General features: G+C 46.4%; 1 protein-coding gene and 1 long non-coding RNA gene across 2 annotated transcripts in view; one reads left to right on the forward strand and one right to left on the reverse strand.

Moving 5' to 3' along the window:
* LOC135373276 (protein O-mannosyl-transferase Tmtc3-like) overlaps window positions 1–19,196 on the forward strand; it is a 479,430-nt gene that overhangs the window by 76,845 nt on the left and 383,389 nt on the right. The gene's annotated exons all lie outside the window — the stretch shown is intronic.
* LOC135373248 (uncharacterized) lies at window positions 4,715–5,460 on the reverse strand. The gene is made up of 3 exons (XR_010416377.1): window positions 5,430–5,460; window positions 5,112–5,144; window positions 4,715–4,833 (listed from the first exon to the last, which is right to left on the reverse strand). It is a non-coding gene; the product is annotated as an uncharacterized LOC135373248 (long non-coding RNA).

Here is a 19,196-nt window from a genome sequence, read left to right on the forward strand (position 1 = left end):
CTGGGATCTACAAAAAGTATCGAAATCCTGGTCTCCTGGATCTCCCCTGGATATCCTGGAGATCTGCAGGGTGCTCCCAGGGATATCCTCATATCCAAATTTGGATATCTCGCAGATGTCACTGAGACGTATATGGTTGACTGGGGTGTGACTCAGTGCGACGAAGCCGATTAGCTACAGAACCCAGAGTACGCTGCAAAAGCCTTGACCTCGGTTTACGGTAAAAAAACACCCTGACGGAATTCATAAGAGCGTCACATTGTCGTCAGTCAAAGCTCAAGTGTCAACATTTGTCTAGAAATAACCCCAGTTACGGAAGTAGTCGGCGGGCTGTGCAAGTACCCATATCGGTAACGTTACAGGATCATTATTTCATATTGTACATTTACAACGCAAGTACATGCTCCGCTACAAATTTAAATAAGCTGCACAGTTACTGCTTCCTTACCAGAAAAAGTACCGAATACAACTAATTAAAAGTGGTCGACCCTCTTCAGGATTGCACCAGGGAAAAACTAGGAAAAAAAGAGAAAAACTACTGCCTCCATATAACTGCAGCAAGCGCATGAAGTAACTTCGGTGGAGCCAACACAAATTGTTGTACTCGCCACGACCTGGTAGCCCGCGCACTGCTCAAGCGACCGACACCTCATTTTTTTTTTTTTTTGGAGACCATCAGGATACAAGAGTTGAACATTGAATACCAAGTGACAAGAACGAAACATACTTCGACAGCAACGTGTCACAACAACGAAACATACTTGCGGCCTATTTGAAGCCCGCATTCACAACAAAACGTTGTGGAAACGTAGTGGTAAAGAGTACGCTGCTCCAACATGACGACGCCCGGTCACGTATGGGGATCTTCAGGCATATTATGGCATTCGAGCCATTCGTGATCTTCGATTTGAGTATCTTCCACATTACCCATTTTCAGCTGATCTCGCGCTTCGTGAGACCACCACATATTCCGCGGTCTCTTGATCTTGGCTGCCGGAAGATCGATTCCGACGATGACTGTTGAAAAAAGGCTCCAGCCCTGAAAATTTTAACAACTGTTTGCTTGAACTACCATCCGTACTTTATAACCCTTACGAACAGCAACAACATATAAATTAATTATGATAAATGGGGAAATGGGAAAATTCGCCAAATGAGGTGCGTCCCACTACCCCCATTACTGGTTAGGCTGGAGGAGCTGCCGATCAATCCACCACTGCGTCCAGGAGTACCACTAAAAAGGTTAACGATGTGGTTAAACTTGTGAAATATATTTCATTAGGAAACCTGGATTTCTTTATTACGTACCTGAGCACTATCAATGGTCGAAATGAGTGGGAAGCTCTGGACCAAGTGTAAGCTTAAAAAAAAATTGCAGGAACCATTTCACTGGTTCTCTCTGATATGCGAGGCATCTTGTATAAAGACACACGACGTCACGTACAAGAAGAGGCCAGATTTTGTTACGATGCCAAATAGCCACATCGCAACTGACGACACAGGTAACTCTGAATACAAGGACGCAATTGCGCCGACACCACCGATGCGACGCTCTTGAACGTCTTTGCATTATTGCCGGCCTTGTTACCGTCGTGTTTCAGTATAGGGTTGAGGATAACGTAAGAGGATTGAGTTTCTCTGATGGGTCAGAACGGCGCATTGAAACGACACACAGACTTTGTCTTGTCTCTTCGCCGGGAACCGTTTCCGGTCGAGGAGCTCCTCTTCTGTGGGTGGTGTCCGCTTGCGAGGCGCCATCTCATCTGACACAATGAGTGCCTCGAGATCGATTTTTATAAACAGTTTACGACGCAATCATTGACGTCAGCGCCACTGTAGCGCGACACTTGGAAATCAGTTTTGCATATAGGTCTAGGTGCGAATGTGAACGAATGCGTATACTACCGCTCCATGTACGCGCGGCGCGTGTATACTTCCCAGTTTTATTAGGAGGCCAGAACATGCACCAGTTTTTCGTGGTGTGCGTAGCTAAAGGATGCATCGCATTAATCGTCTCATCGCAAAAAGTTCGATTTGTACATATGTAACTTACTAAAATATGGTGGAATGCATTGGCATTTCTCTGTATTTTCGGTGTGTTGCAAGCCAGTAAATCATTAATGAATATATTAAATTGTAGACGGCTTAATGCCGACCCCTGGGGCACACCTGACGACATGTAGTAGGGTATAGAATAAGGTTCCTTAAAGGGACAGTCGCATCGACCACAGATCGATTCCGAAACCACAGTGAAATGAGATTTCCCGTCCTTCACTGACCATGACTCCGAAAGTCCCATTCCGATCGACGGAATACTTTTTGCATAATTCGTGTGTAAGCGGCGCTACAGCAGACGACGGATGCGGTCGTCAAGCGGAACTGCCTGCTGAGAATCTTTAGCAACGTCACAAGGAATCTGGCCAATAAGAACGCGGCGAGCCAGAGGAGTCCCCGCGGCTTGCAGCTTACATGAGCAAGGTCAGGGAGACGAAGGCGAAGGCACATACGGAGATGGCGGACTCGGAACGCGGAAGTGGCGAATCATGCTGTTCAAATGCCTTTAGTAATAGCTCCCGTGACGAATATACATGTTTGATGACGGCCCATATTCGACGGATCAGCTTCTTCTGCAAGTCGCTGGTGATGTACGTGCCGCAGCTGCGTTAGCGCAACAGAACGAGCCTCAGGACCACTACTTTAGGTTCGTTCATGATCGGAGAGCTCAATACTTAATCCCGTGACATTCACACTACGACGCAGGAAACAATCCAAGTGTTTGTGCGGCGTCTGTGCTCCCCAGGAACCGGATGAGTGCCTATATGCTGCAGTGCTGGTGAAGTGGCAGAGTTGTGCAATGACGGCACGCACCACACGTACGCATCACAATTTGTTCCCAGCTCTCTGTCATCGGCCAGAACTTCTGGTGGTGTATCCACTGCAGTATTGCAGCGACGATCACAGTCTTCGCCTACTGTGCCCACGATAGATAGGCAAGTCGAGCAATCCTTATTTTCGTAGTTGTCGTCGTTGTTTGCACACACGACGAATGCCCTATGAAAGTTACGAAAGCTCTAACCAACTGTGCAACTCAAGGGCCGGGTTAGAATTAGAATGATTGTCAGGAAATTACTGTGCTACGTGTTTAGGAAAGTGTCCTTTCTTTTTACAGCTACGTCAGGTTCACTGCTTATTGTGTGTTTACAAGCTGAGTTTGGAGATTCCTTGGACAGAGAGACAGACGACAGATACCTGGGTGTGTCGTGATGTCGTGTGGGATGTCGTGTGTCATGATTCGCATACGTTTTTCCATCCTGGTCCTATCAGGACTATCATCTTTTGTGTGCCTCATTTCCTGTTCACACCTACACCATAATAGACTTGCGTAGTTTCCAATTGAGCAAGTGTGAAACAGAATCTGTGTTACCACAGTAATCCCGAGAAGTGTAGGGGAATAGGCAGGAGCAATAAGTGACAGTTATACTTTTAATTGTAGTGTAATGCTTCTTATCGTTGGCAGTATTATAGCATGTGAGGGATATAACACGTCAAATAATTTCAGGTAACTTTTCATAACTCACCAATGGTGTACTTACACCTCATTATCATAGTAAGTGATACATCTGTCTGGGAATGTCCACAATTTGTCATTCCCACGGAAGATTGTTCTGCATTGATACAGCAAAACAAATTTTGATACCTGCCATTGATCCAATTTTTTTAGCACCACTGTTTTGAAAACAGCTTTCAAGACTGTAACTTCAGAGATCCTTGGCAGAGCATTACCTCTTGTCTATGTATTATAATAATTATTATAATGACAGGCAATAAGTTACGCAAATGTGAATAAATCTTGTGTTGACGGAGTGTTGTCCATTCAAGAGCCATCGCACAAGTCCACATCCAACTCTTCACGCACACATATTTATTATTTGCTATGCACAGACAGTTATCAACGTGCACCACACTGGCAATGTCCCTTGGGATCTGAAGCGAGGACTCACAAAAATAAAAAATGAAATAAACAGTTTTGTAAGTACTTCAATTGCAATGAAAACGGGACGGTTGGACAGTAAATTGGACGGTTTCATTATAACAGTGGTACACAGGAAAAGAACTCGGGGTGTTGGGGGGGGGGGGGGGGATCTGGATTGATCTCTAGGCACAACCAAGTGTAAAATTTTGGAAGGGTTAGTACATCCTGAAATGACCCTCATGCCCTCAGACCCCACTATTCGAATAATGCACCTCCCTTTTACAGTAGAGGCCTCTTACTATCTACGGCATATCCTATCGAAGCTCACAGGACAGCAAATTTGGCCAATGCTTATGTGACAGTGCCTCGTAGAACATGCAGCTTTTCTGTTGAATTGACACTACATCTCTGGTAGCCCCTTTAATGTCTGGAGGTAGGTGCATCATTTTACATTTAACCAGCAGTAATGTATAGCATTGCAAAAAAGGAAACAAGGGCTTAATCTCAACGCTGCATCAACATCATTCATCATCTCACAATAATGTTGTTGTTGTCAGCCTCTGCACAAAGATTTGGGTGGACCTGAAACGGACCTTTTTTTTCTTTTCATTTCCTGTTTTCAAGTTATTTTGTCTTGGCATGTAGCTGTGAGATGTCAGTAGAAGCCATGAAGTCATTTTCTTTACTTCTTAAACTTTGATGAAGAAAGCACTGTTCTGGAAGATCCTAATTTGTCAGAGGCGTCGTAAAGGCATTAGTGTAAAAACCAGGTCTCTCAGCAAAATTGCCGTGCACACACGTACATTGTTTGATGCCGTTTCATGGATGGATGGGACTTGGATCAGCAGCACCTGGTCCTTCTATAACACAGAACGTCAAAAGTGCATCTCAAGTTGGCTACGACAACCGCCCTACAGCACACAAACAGTTCACAAACAGAGAGATAAAAGGAAACTGGGAAGTGATTTATGGCGCTTATGTTACGGACAGAGGTACTGTTTGTATATAGTGCCTGTTTCTAACACCAGCACACAAACAGCGTCAGTTCTTCCTTTTAGTGATCGGGGTTCATAGTTTGCGAATTGTTCTGTGTCCAAAAATTGTAAACACATTATATGTATTTAAGTAATGTACGTACCACTTGCGCTTGACCCTGTCGAGCTGCCTGCAGCTGTAATACACATGAAAACCAATCATGTCTACCACATTCCGCAAAAGTCACAGGTTAAGTAACAGGGAAAGTTTCATGATAACGCGTGCGACAACGAGAAAAGCCAACACGTTCATATGAATGACATCATGTTCTTTTACTTGTTCATTGTATTTTATTTATCTAGTTATTAATCATAGGTTAGGGGATACCTTACGTTGTACCGATTTCGTCTTTTGCTGCTAAGTTACACACGCGCAAGAGTGACAGATCCGATTGGGAAACTACATAGACATTGTGACTTACTGTCGAAGTTGCTGGCTCGCTTTGTTCGTGGAACACTGTCGGAATGGCGTCAAGTTTCAATTCGTTCCTTTTTTGTGTCAATCCAAGTTGCACTTGCACGATGTTCTCATCCAGGTACACATTATCGGTGAAATGCGAGGAGCATACACGGACAGCATGAACACTCCTTGCTTCATCTGGATACCCGCTAGTGATGTAGCTGCTTCCAACTTTCGCTTCGTCTGGGGTCTGGCTGTAGCTGTATCCTTGGCGTGCGAAATCAAACATCGAGGTTTTCGAAGGAAGATTTCCTGGAGTCAGGAACGCTGCGTCGGTTTCCAAACGACATCTCACGCGAAGGATGCAAGCGTAGAGATAGTATCCGCGTCACTAGAAAGTGTCACATGCGAATACGGGCGACGTGCCGAAAAAAAACAAAGCAGCCCCAGACGTGGCGGCAGACGACAGCGTCCTTCAAAGCGGATTAGCCAGATTCCACCTTGCGTCACGCGATGTTGTTGGCGCTGGCGCTTTCGAAGATCAAAACGAAACCGGATCTTTTAAATTCGATTCCTCATCGCCCGGTCCTTTTGGAAGGAGAAAATTTGGCAAATAGCTCGTGGTAGTGTACCGAACACGTTGGTATTGGATTCGTAGCCACGGTTCCGGATGCGACAGTCCCTTTAAAGCGGATACTGCTGCATCAATTACACAGGTAAGAAGATAACAACTTAGATAAAGGAATGAAGCCGTTAAATGAAATTTTGTTAAAGGAGATCACGGTTCCGTATCAAGGGCCCTGGAGAAGTAGAACTACAGGAGTCTACTTGATTGCGGTTTCCAATGTGCGTACTCAAATAATTAAGGTACGTAACAAGGTTAGTCCCAACAGGTATACAGGAGTAAATCCATGTTGGGCAGCGGATTGAAAGGAATGAAAATTAAACCAGAGGTGTTTAAATACAACTTTCTCGAAAATCCTAAATCTTATGTTTTACAAAAAAAGCTACGAGAGCACACGAGACGCTGTTTTCGCAGGGAGACATCCTGTATGTAACTGCAAGCCGACTAATTTCCTGAATTGATTAACTTTTTAAATTCCGTTTTAGCGCCTGTGGCAATGGGCGGCGTACAGACGTGGACAGATGGAGAGAGGACAGCAGGAAGGAGGGGGTTAGTATGCGCCCGACTTCAGAGAGAACTATGCCCATATTGGTTTCGAAAGCCTGGCAGAAAATCCAAGGAAAACCTCATACAGCACAGCCGGTGCAGGGATTCCAACCAGCGAAAAGCGATCGCGTGGAAAGCGATCATCCTAACCAATATGCCGCGGGAGCTGGTATTAACTATTGTGAGACAGAACGGGAACACATCGCCATTGCTAGGAACCCGTGCGAGATTCGAGCTCGTTCTCGTTAGCATCTCGGCCGCTCTAATAAAGCCTTCACATCTTCGTAGAGGTGCAGGGCAGTTAGGACGCATACCGCGTCAATATAGTCTTCGGTGGTGAAACAGATGGGCAGAAGTAGGGCTACAGTATTCTCGGGGACGTTGGTGATCGGGAGATGCACAATACGGCTGTAGCCAGATTAAGTCTAGTATCAACGCACATTTCCACATATTCCACAGATACTGTGATTTTTCACGTAACATTCAACAGACCATGATTTGATTGCATACACAGAACCGGCACAGAACATCACATCAGTCATAGAACTGCCTGACTGTCCTGCATGATCCCCACCACGACTGAACAAGTACACTGCAAGATGGACAAAACCCTGGTGTAATTAAGGTGTTCTGTAGTCAGTCTTATGTGCAAAATGAGGTCATTCCCCACAAATCAGCGAGAGGGGTTGCAACACCATCATCCCACATAAACGTAAAAGAAGCTTCTTTGTACCAATCTGTATTTTTACAAACAAGAGGGAAATAGAAGTGTTGAAAATTGGCAGTGTGAATACCGAATCTACTCCGAAAGCCTGGAATCATAATGCTGGAAGGAAAGAATAGCACTGACTTAACGTAACGTGGAACGCAAACAGTGGGTACTTCCCGGCATATACAAATACTTAACTGGTTTTCGGTCAACTCATTGCCTCCTGAGGCTCCACTAATGATGTCTCCCGTATGGAAGACGAAACGTCCGGTTGAATTGCTGTCTTTGTTAAGTCGGTGCCATCCTTTCCTTACTGTGAATGCTCAAACTCCTGCAGCTCTGACATCACAGCCCCAACGGCTACCAATGGGATTGGCTGTAGCTCTCAGGTCTGTGACGTCTACGCTTTACTTGGGCATCTGTTCGAGGGCTTTTATCTCGCGAAGTACGACACCTGAAGAAAAAAAATAGATATTAGAAAAAGGTTATGGTGTGGAATACATGCACCCATGATGTAATGAACCACATCTATGAAAGTGCCCAACGCCTCCAATCCATCTCTTACACTTCATATAGTTCAAATGGCTAAAGAACCTGGAGCACCGTTTGCCGTGGGCATAGAAGACTCATGCTTGTTTTCCCACCCCTACGCTTCTATAGAAGGCACTGAGTCACGGCGAATAAAGCACTGAAAACCAAAAATCCTAAGCATAAGGGTGCTTGTACACATTCAATCAAGTCCTCCTGTTGTCCACTTGCAGTTAATGCCTTGCAAGGTTGTCAGTGTTCTAGTGACTCATTCACTGTATCCAGGGCCGGCGATAGGAGGGGGGGGGGGCGAGTAAAGCGACCGCCTCAGGCCCCGCGCTTACATAGGCCCCGCGCACGAAGCCCTCAACTAGGGATTACTTTTTTTTAAGTATCAAGTATGCACTTAATCGTGTAAAACAGGCCCCGCACACCCCTAACACAGGCCCTGAATGTATCTCACAGTGAGCTTGTGTAGCTCTTCCTTCTGCTGAGGGTCTCATGAACAGCCCCCGTACACAGAGATCGAGTCCCTGGACAGCCTGACATGAAAGTTAGCATTATAGAATGCCTAAAACAGATGGAACCTGCCTCCGCAGTAAAGGAATAATGCAATTTTATATTTCAGTAGTAGTCCCGCATACATTCCTCATGTGTAGACACACTATGTGGCACACAGATAAGATAGAGGTGGTGCTCTGATACATGGCGGGGAAACGTCGAGGCAAGGAAAGTTGTAGTGCACACGATGACGGGATGCCTTTCAGAAGGGGTGGTAGTATATCCGTTATCCCCTCCAATTATTCGAATGTTTAGATCCCTGTAAATGAGGAATGCGGGACAATTGTTTAGTAATCCCTGCTAGCTTGAAATATCACCTTCATGGAGCCACAGCTGCTCTCCAATGTCGCAGTGTGCACATCTTGCATGCGTACCTTGATGCTCGTGAATATGTAAAGTAAGACCACGATTCAAACATCCAAGATGCGTTATTGTATCGAGAGCTACTTTACCAGGACAGATCTCCCATTGGCATTGCTTGTCCACGCGCACCAGTAGAAGTGGTTGACAGTGGTGTGACACCATTTTTATAGCACCGGATGTTGCTTGACCAGTGCCGTTGCATGTATCTTTTCCTGGGGCCTGAGCAAGGGGAAGCAGAGAATATAACTATGCGTATTAAGGCAAACATTGTTAACAAATGTACAAAAAGCATCTACACATTTAAGCTACAAATGCGATCAACACTACTAGCATGTGCTAATGACACTCAAAGTGAGGCCAAGATCTCCATTTTATTTTTTCCTTAAAACCAACCAACCAACCAACACTCAAAGTTCCATCCTTAAGCTTTCGTATTAGTAATTTCAATATTAATTTCAATAAACACAAGCAATGTTAACATAAAGCTTGACCCCAGCTGTACCCCTACGAATAGGAAATATGTTGTCAACCAACATACACAGGCTGGACTGCACATGTGTGTTATGAGGGAGTGCACTACAAAGGAAGTGTACTATTACCTCTTGCGACGTGCCACACGTCAAGGCGATGATTCACAGATGAATGAGTCTTTTTCATGAAATACTTCACCATATTGTGCACGTCGGTGATGAGCATGCTGACTGTCATCCCTTGCTAGTCAAGGCACTCGAGAGAAATATTCAAGTGAATATTTGGCAAGCTTTGGCAGTTGGTATTCTTTGAATAAAGCAAATGTAAAATGTGTACATTCATACAGGTATATATGTGCTATACATGCATCTCTTGTTAGCACAGTCTCTTGTTAGCAGTACGTCTAATTGAACGAAATACAGGAACATCAAATCTCACATTTTTCAATAGAACACCCCAAGCTGCACAGGGATTTGGTAAAAAAAAAAAAGAAAGAATCCACGAGTTAGACCTTGATGACTGAACAATGGTGATACCAGGTAGGATGAATTGGGGAGGATAAGCAGCTATAGCGGAATGGCCATGACACGGCTTGTTGTGCTGCTACACGAGCACGATCTTGGACATAATGTCCAAAATGACCAGCATATGATATGACTTATTAGTATAATGAACATGTTTATCCGATTACAAGACTGAGCAACACTGCTGACGCGGTCCCACGAGGTACGATGAACACGTTTGTCGAATGGAAGTCGAAGTCAATGCCCACATTGTAGCAAAAATGAAGCTACGCGACTTGTATGAGTGGGCAGAAAGTGTGGGCTCATAAGAGTGGGCTCATATAAATATCCATCTCATCGGCACACATGTTACCGTCCTGTAGCAGGTCAACAAAATGCAATACGGTTCTAAACATTTTTTTGTTTTGTTTTGGCTGGTATACTCTATACTCGTTAGATGTCATCACACCAAGGACATTCAAAAATGTACAAATAGGCTTGTCCCCTTATTGCACACAGGCTCAATTATTCCATCGGGTCCACCTCATATTCATTAGTGAGAAATGAGCTGGTCCTGCTTCATAAAAAGCACATGTCAAGCTCATCGTTCAAAATATAATTGCTTCCTAGCTCTGTGTCACCACAAAACAGCAAGATCGTAACTACAAAATACTTGACGACTACTTTAATGTATACCATGGTCTCTGCTTTAAGTACACTTGCCATGTGATTATTTTTGCTGCTGTTAAGTAAACATGGTCCTACAGTACTTGGTACTGTAAGCACAATTTTAGGTGCTTTGCCCATCGTTGCAAGTGTTTGTGTATTCAACATGATGCAATTAAAATTTTATTTTGCTTCTTTGTATACATTTCATATGATGTCGAAAACAACAACGCAATACTAGATATGTGATCCTCTTGCAGTAAAGTAACTGTGTAAAGTAAACAGAATTTACGACTCTCCACTCCATGCGTACGAAACAACCTCACTGTATGAAACTTCACCATACGGGCGCACACTGCACAAATGTCCACTTCTTTCGTACTTCACTTTGGTACTCGGAAAACTCGCAATAGCAAACACAGATTGCGAATACAACAATCACAGACGAAACACTGAAGCCATGTGGACATGAATGAACTTCGAAACACGCTTGAAAATAGCTGTTCTGAGGTTGGAACACACAAGCAGACAAATACAAGCATCACGAACATACGGCGTCTTCCTCAATGTTGTTTTCACTGCGTGAGAAGTTTCGGGGATTAGGCTTCGGCTGCTGCGACTCAGATTGGACTTGTATTGGATGTGTAGCCTACTATAATCTACTACGAGCCTACGTCTCATAACGATGGGTCAACTAATGGCGGTCTGCGGTGTTTTACGCTGCGAATAGGCTGAAATACATGGCGAGAGCGGCGCAATAGTCGCGTGGTTAGGCGCAAACCAGACTGGTGCTAGCCATACCCATCGACAAGATACCGCCGTGCAAGACGGGAATAAGCATCGGCATGACGATGGAACGGTTCGTGTCGCCGAGGCAGCAGCGCGTGAACGGCGTCATGATCCCGCAGTACAGCTTGGAAGAAAAGTTTACGGAACACCGGGATGCGCATTTCTCTATAGGAGCGACATCCAAGCAGCAAACAGGAGCGGGCACACATACTGAGAGTTGGATAGAGTAGCCGGTCGCCCGCTTCTTATTAGATATCTTTCTGATAGCTAGCAGGAGGCCGCTGCGATGAAGAAATACATCAGCGCCGTGTTCCGTAAACTCTTGTCCCAAGCTGTACCAGTTGCCGAGGCTGAAGTGGAGCATCGTCAGCGGCAAGATCCCGCAGTACGTGCCACTGAAACCACGTCCAGGGTGAACGCGACGGGCGTAAGCGGTTTGTAGTGCATCACAACCCCTTACTCTCTCAAGCCGGTAAGAGCCTGGCTGACATTTCCATTTTGCTTTCTTGTCATTCTATTAAACATATCCCCCCCCCCCTTTACCCTCGGCTGGGAATTTCCAATGTCTGACCGTTAACAGCGAACACGTATCGCTCGCACATACCGAGTCATACACCAGGCTGGCGAGGGACGAGTATTGGTCAGGCATCAGCATAGCTGTCCACAGGGGGTCGAACCGAAACGGTTTTCGTTCCGGTTCTATCATAAACGGTCCGGTACCGGTTCTGCTCCGGAGCAAAAATTAAAGGTTCATACCGGTTTTAACCGGTTCCGCTTCTGGTGGGCATATTCATTCCCAGAAAAAAAATCATTGTTGCTAAATGTAAACCCGTCTATTCCGCAAACGTGGTATTTAATATTAATAGGCAACTGTGAAATTGTTAGGTCGTGGTTGCTGTAGGTGACTGTCGGTTCAAATAGGCTTTCTCCTTTCTTGAAGCGCATGATACAGACGGACTTGTCTGTCGCGATCTCATCCGTAAAGTACTTTCTTGCCGGATTGATGCGATCGCGTCCCATCCCAACGTCTGTTGCTGCTGCCTAACCAGCAAGCACCACCGCACGAGTACGACGGAAATCGAGGGACACCTCCACTCACAAACGCGCTCGACGGCTCCGTTTTCTTATCTTCGTGTCCTGCACACAAAAGAGGCGCCACTTCGCACGCGCTTGCCCTCGCGGATACCAGACAATGGACGCATTGCGCGACATTACCGATAGAGAGGCCGTTACGCAGCTCCCTTGGGTCGTTATTTAGTTGAGGAGAATTTGGGCGGATGAAATTAAATCGAACACTACGGCACATTGGTAGAGAGTCACAACCGGTCACATGTACCTCTAAGTCTATGTTCGCGAACCATGAAACGTTACAAAGGGAGCCTAAGGGTCATAGTACACTCTAAATACGGTACCTTCTATAGTAAAGGGTAAATATTTCAAAACTTTTACCCTCTATTTCAGAAGTTACCCTGTAACCTATGGGCAATACCCTCTATAAACGTTAGACAGATCACCTATAAATAGAGGTTACTGTCTCCTAACCGCCACACCGACGTAAACATTACAGTTTCGCCAGGCATAGCTGTCTCAAAGACGCCCGCCTCTTCACAGACGCTACAGAACAAATGGTGGTCAAAGTGAGCTCTCATGCGTGCAGAACGCATACTGTCATTTGCGACATACAGCAATAACATACGTCATTCATCTAAAGGCATCCAGTGGCGAAAAGCGAGTGATCACTGCATGTACAGATTCACATGCACAACAAATGAAAGAAAGGCGAGTAGTGGACTGGAATATGTTCAGTGTGCAAGCAGAGATTACTGTTGGAGGTACCACCGACGTGGAAAGCTTTCAGGCATAGATGTCAGCAACTTTTCACCACTCATCGAAACTTATCTCTGTTCCGAAACTTCACTCGTCAGTTTATGCAGGGTATGAGCGTCTTTGTGCTCTCCGTCGACGTGCAGAGAGGCGGTTCCGCAGATCTGGAAACCTGCAAGACTACCGTGACGCCTGCAGGATGAAAACTGTCATTCGTCGACACTTAGCTATGTTATCACGTAGAACTTGGAAGTCTTTTCGCGAATCCCTTGATCCGCACGCAACCACGGGGCGTGTCTGGCATCTGGTAAAGTCCTTAGGATCGTCTGTGTCTCAGTCTTCCCCGTTTCAGGCGTTGTCCTTACATCAGGGCATCTCGGAAATCGCTGCCGGCGAAGAATTCTGCCAGATGCTGCTCAAGCCGTCAGCAGCTGCTTCCTCTCGCCAGTAGCAGCTCGCAACCGAGGCAGCTCTCCAGGCCGTAGACCTTACGAGAAGTGCAGCTTATCCCACCCTGGACACTGATTTCAACGCTCAGGAGTTACAAACAGCGATCCGGTCGTCTCGCCGGGGGACAGCGCCAGGGCCGGACGGAATAACATACCATCTTGGCCCAGTAGCCTTTTGTGTCCTTTTGCAGATAATTAACAACCTCTGGAGCCTTGGCTTTGCGCCTGAGTCTGGGAAGATGTCTCAAGCTGTGCCTGTTCAGAAGCCTGGGAAGCCTCCGCATGTGGTTGACTCTTTTCGTCCCATAAGTCTCACCAGCTGCCTGTGCAAGATTATGGAGCGCCTTGTTCTTAATCGAATTGAGTGGTTCTTGGAGTCTCGCAACTGCCTTCCCCGGGCTATGGCTGGTTTTAGGAGAGCACGATTCACGATGGACTGTGTTGTTGACCTCGTCTAATCAGTTGAGGAAGAGCGTGAGCAAGGAAGGATTACTACTGCCGTGTTTCTTGATATCAAGAGGGCATATGACACTGCTAGTCACGCTCATGCCTTGCATGGGTTGTTCTCGCTGGGAATAATGGGCGCTACGATGGATTGCAGGCTACCTCAGTGGACGAGCGGCCTTCATGCGTACCAGGGAAGGAGACACACAGAAGTTCAGAGTGGTTTCCGGCGTTCCTGAAGGGGGTGTGCTTAGCCCCACACTTTTCAACGCCTTGTTGACTGCCCTCCCATCTCTTTTACCGCGAGGAGTGCACATTAGCATCTATGCGGATGATATATGTCTCTGGTCATCCAGTAAGCAGTGGCCAGCGCTGGGCGCGTGTCTGCAGAATGCTCTCGACATAGTTGCTGACATTCTGACTCAGCGGGGAATAGACATCTCGCACGAAAAGACGGTGTGGTTACCTTTCACAAGAAAACGTCTTCAGGACTTTCATCTTCAAGTCAACGGGCAACGCCTTGAAAGAGTCACTCATCATCGCTTTTTAGGGATCGTCGTTGACAGATCGCTGTCCTTGTCTCTAGAAGTACGTCACATCAAGGAGAAGACTGAATCTACTGTTAATGTAATACGATACATCAGCGGCACCCGGTGGGGAGCGTCGTCCAAAGCTATGCTGACTCTACATCGCTCCCTGATTCGCCGACTATTGGCGTATCATGTCCCGATTTTACATGGCTTGTGTAGCATTACAGAGTCTGTCCTCGAGAGTGTACTGGCCAAAAGCGTCAAAGTATGCTTAGGTGTCCACGCATCCACATCAAACAAGCTGGCGATGGCTGAGGCCAGGGAACCACCGCTGGCAGCCCTTCGGATGCAAGAGTCGCTTCGGCATTTCGCCCGTTGGTCTACGCAGCATAATCGCCACTACCTAGTTCAGGCCATGCATCAGAGGTCGTGCTCCTCCTGCTCACAAGCTCTCCAACCATACCGTGGTACTATACCCCGACATAGGCGGCTCAAGTCACCGCTTCCTGTCTGGAGTATGGCGATCCCGAGGGTGAGGCTGACGGTTCCGAATCTCTCTGTGAAGAAATATGTACCTATCTGTGTCCAGCGGCAGCTGACTGCCGACTTAATAGATAACATCCAAGACCGAGTGGTGGTATACGCATATGGTTCCACTAACGACTGGATCGACGAGTGCCTTCGTCATACTTGCCTATGGTGTTGAAAGTGGAGTGCGTTTGTCCCATGCGACATCGTCGACAGCAGCTGAACTGTACGCTCTGCTCATGGCTATGGAATATATAGCGTCGGCTCCTTCACGGACCAAGTGTGTTATTATCTCGGATTCCCAGGCTGCTCTACAGTCCCTTGTTTCTGCAGGAACTATCAGTGCTGGCAACCCTGTAGTTGCTGATGTTGTAAAACTGCACGCAGAGGCGGTGGCTGCTTGACACGACATGTTCTTTCAATGGATTCCAGGACACTGCGGCATACCTGGGCATGATGCGGCTGATGCTGTGGCTCGCAGAGCACATCAGAAGCGTGCGTCACGACTCATATATTTCACCAAGCCCGACGCTAGGGCCACGTTGACTGCTTTGTGTCGCCAACTGGCTGAGGCACAGTGGCTCTCTGGCGAGGCTCGCGCCTCGCTGCTACACCGCGTTGACCCGGAGCTTGCCTCTACTTTCCCGACATCGTTCCCTAGGCCGTTTGCGTCACTTTACCACCGGCTCCGCCTCAACGTGCCCTACAGCCGACGTCTTCTTCACAAGCTTGAAAATGCGGATTCACCCAACTGTGGCACCTGTGAGACTGTTGAGGACACTGAACATATCTTATTCTCCTGTCCCCGGTATCAGCAGCACAGACAATCTCTACAAGCTTCCTTAGCTCGGCTGGATGGCAGAGCATTTGATGCCGTTAAGGTTCTGGGCCCTTGGACACCCGACCATCAGTTTTACGCCTGCAAGCGTTTGTGCGATTTTGCGCAGACTCCAAGTTGGTGGACACAGTGTGACTGACAGCGTGTGTGGACAGCGTGTGTGAGTGACTGACTGAGAGTATTCACCATTTGTGTTTTCCGAAGTCATACGGAGTAACCAGCTCTCGTAATGAGTGCCTATTTCTCAATTTTTTCTTTTCTAATCAACTCAACTCAACTCAAAAGAATTAATTGCTACTAGAGCATATGTATTATTTAATTGGCAAACCTGGAACTACAGGTGAGGCAAGAGCACAAGGACGTCACAATACTAACACTTCAGCTGTGGTGAACGACATTCAGTTTCAAAGAGGCATGCTCTTTACAGTCCTCACGTTGTTACAACTCCCTCTCCAGTACGCCAACAACATTTCTATTCCTTTCTGATGTGTCAGAATGACACATCAGCGACGAGGTTATGGTTAATCAGAAGCACACGAAGTAAAACATAACGATGACAAAGGACTAAGCAAATAACGGACGTAACACACACGCGTACACACTGTGTTGAGCCGTTGAACCGTGTTGAAGAGACAGACTGTGCTGCGATTAGTGTTCCTAGACTGTCCAGCAAAAACGTAACTGCGTAAACTTTGCTGTAAACATACCGTAGAAATACGCTGATAAAGTTCAATCACTTCTGCCTTGTGCTTTCTTCACAATTCTGAACACGATCTGTAGGTGGTACAGACGCAGAGACACAATAACATAATGCACACAGATCCGAAGCTCTGGTACTGAATGATTGAATGTGTGGCTTCAACGAAAACACAGTGACTTTCGAGCCGTACCTTTTATACAGGTTACCTTACAAAGAAACAAGGAAACGAACGAAGGAAATTCAAACGCGGAACTCGTTTAGAAGTTACAACGCTCCTATAAAGCGTGCAGTTAGAAGTTACGACATTTGGATTTCCGTTAAACTCTCAAGTAACCTCTATTGCTCCTCCAGTGTCACGTTACAAGTCGTGTTTAACCTCTATATAGAGGTATCGGATGTGTAACCTCTACAATATTTTGAAATCTACGTCTATATAAAGGTTACACATTGCTAAAAGTTACAAAAAAATGGTACCGAGTTAACAGTGTATACCGACATACATTCCACCGTAACCGTAACCCTCGTAAAGTATCCATGACGTGACTTCACAACACACGACGTCAGTTTCATTCGCCTATTCGTAGTCCAAACTGGCGAAGTTTTTTCTTCGACCGAAAGCCGTTAAATAAATTTTTCGGTTTCCCTCCTGAGCGAAAAAAAAAACGTATACGGTTTCGATTCCGTTCCGGTACGCACCAAAATAGCGTGTTTTTTTTTTTTTTTTTCGGTTTTCGGTTCGCTCCGATACCCTTGCTGTCCACGAGGAGACACTGTATGAGACAGCCTTCGACAACGAAGATACGTCTCACGCTACCGCGGTGTATCCAGGGGGTTCCTTCGTTGATAAGGTTTCCCTTCACCTCCGCGTATTAATCTTTCGCGGTGGAGGGCGGCGAAAGTGAGCTGGTCCTTCATATTTGGAGAAGTGCCCCTTGATAACGCGGTCCGCCCCTGGGTGGACCGTGTCTTTGAATGGTACGGCCGATAACAAGGTCGTCGGGGCAGCGCCGCTTGCGGTGTTGTTCCGGGAAATAATTTTTCTTTCCCCACGACGTCCGCTGATTTTTAGAGCCGCTCTATTGCGGACGACTTAGGGCCTTCCATTGCCTCTGACTATCAGCTGCAGCTCGCACCGTCCCCGAACGGGTACACACCAGGGTACAACCTCCGACCACGATCGTAAATAAATAAATATGTCTATGCACTTTCATCCGGCCTCATTTCACCACACGCACAGCTGATGCTGAATTTCGCGTTACACGAGTCCTAACCGTTGTATATTTTTTGTTCTGATCTGTCACCACGTATTTTCCTCGCACCTTTCCTCGGACCTGACCTTTACTATACTGAATTTACTATACTTTTAATATACTGAATTTCAGGTAATTATGCACCCTCTAGTTACATATGCTCTTCGAGATAGTATCTACATGGCCATACAACACAACCGCGAAAACGATGTGATGTGATAAAGAAAAATAAAGAGAAAAATGGGGAGTTTCGACGAAGTCGAACTGGCTACCCCAGTACACCTACACAAACAGATGATGACATGATGGAAAAACAGAGATGAAACGAAAACGATTGATTGATTGATTATTTAAAAGAAAACCAGGGAGAAATTGAACTTGTCTCCTGACTAGTTCTGCTACTCCCAAAAGAAAACAACAAACAAAGAAACAACCCAAAACAGACAAAAGTATACATTCCCCGTCCCCAACGAAAACGACATCTCTGCTGCTGCCATAGCTTTTACATGATCTTTAACGCACTTTTGGGGCATTGGTGTCGCGTCGCGTCACGCTACTTGGAGAGCTTTGTCTCGGCGCAGGTTCAGTAGGGAGATTTAAGCCGCGGTAACATGAACTGGACAGAGACGGGTCGGGTTGACTTATCGCACCAGCTCACATGACTCCCTCATAGAAGATTGGTTGGCACCGCCTGATGGGAGATGATCTGCTGCGGTAAACCAACTCGACTCGTTTCTGTCGATGTAACTGCGGTTTTAAGAAGACTGGAACGATTAGAAGACATTTAACGAATTGGGAGGTCTTTACGATAACGATGCCGAAAGCGTGATAAGCCAAACACCTGATTCATTTGAAGTGGCTCACACCACGAAGCTGATCTTGGATTTGACAGCTTTCTTTATCGCGTAGTTTTCGTAGAGCGCTTCCGATGTGCTAAAGCGCCCTAATGTGCGCTTCGTTTTGATTCCGTGTTAGTGCGACGAAGCTACTGTGGCAATGGGCGGCGGACAGACGTAGACAGAGGGATATAACATATTACAGTCGACCCCCATTTATCCGGACTTCATTTGTCCGGATCCCGCGGTATCCGGACAAAAGGCACGGGAACGGATTTTCCTCCATGTATTTTGTTCTCGTTTATCCGGACTTCAGCTTCCGGACTCGGACAAGAATTCCAGGGAACGAAAGTCGAAAATTGTTGTAATCCAGCTTCAGTTATCCGGACTACCGTGAGTAAGAGGAGGCGCTGACCCCGCTCCGTCACCCTTTTTGCTGTGTTGGGGTTATTCCCGTCGCACGTCAGGGACATACATTCCTCCGTAGGGGGAGACAACCGTGCACGATGACCCCCTTTTCTATTTGTGTGCGTTGGGTCACGTTGACCAGTCGAGTCATTTGGAAATATCTCGAGCAACTGTCCGGTTCTAGAGGGAAAAACTCCAACCCGAGGGCCTGCTGCTTACAG

This window comes from Ornithodoros turicata, unplaced genomic scaffold (assembly GCF_037126465.1).
Source record: "Ornithodoros turicata isolate Travis unplaced genomic scaffold, ASM3712646v1 Chromosome23, whole genome shotgun sequence".
Classification (NCBI taxonomy): Eukaryota; Metazoa; Arthropoda; class Arachnida; order Ixodida; family Argasidae; genus Ornithodoros; species Ornithodoros turicata.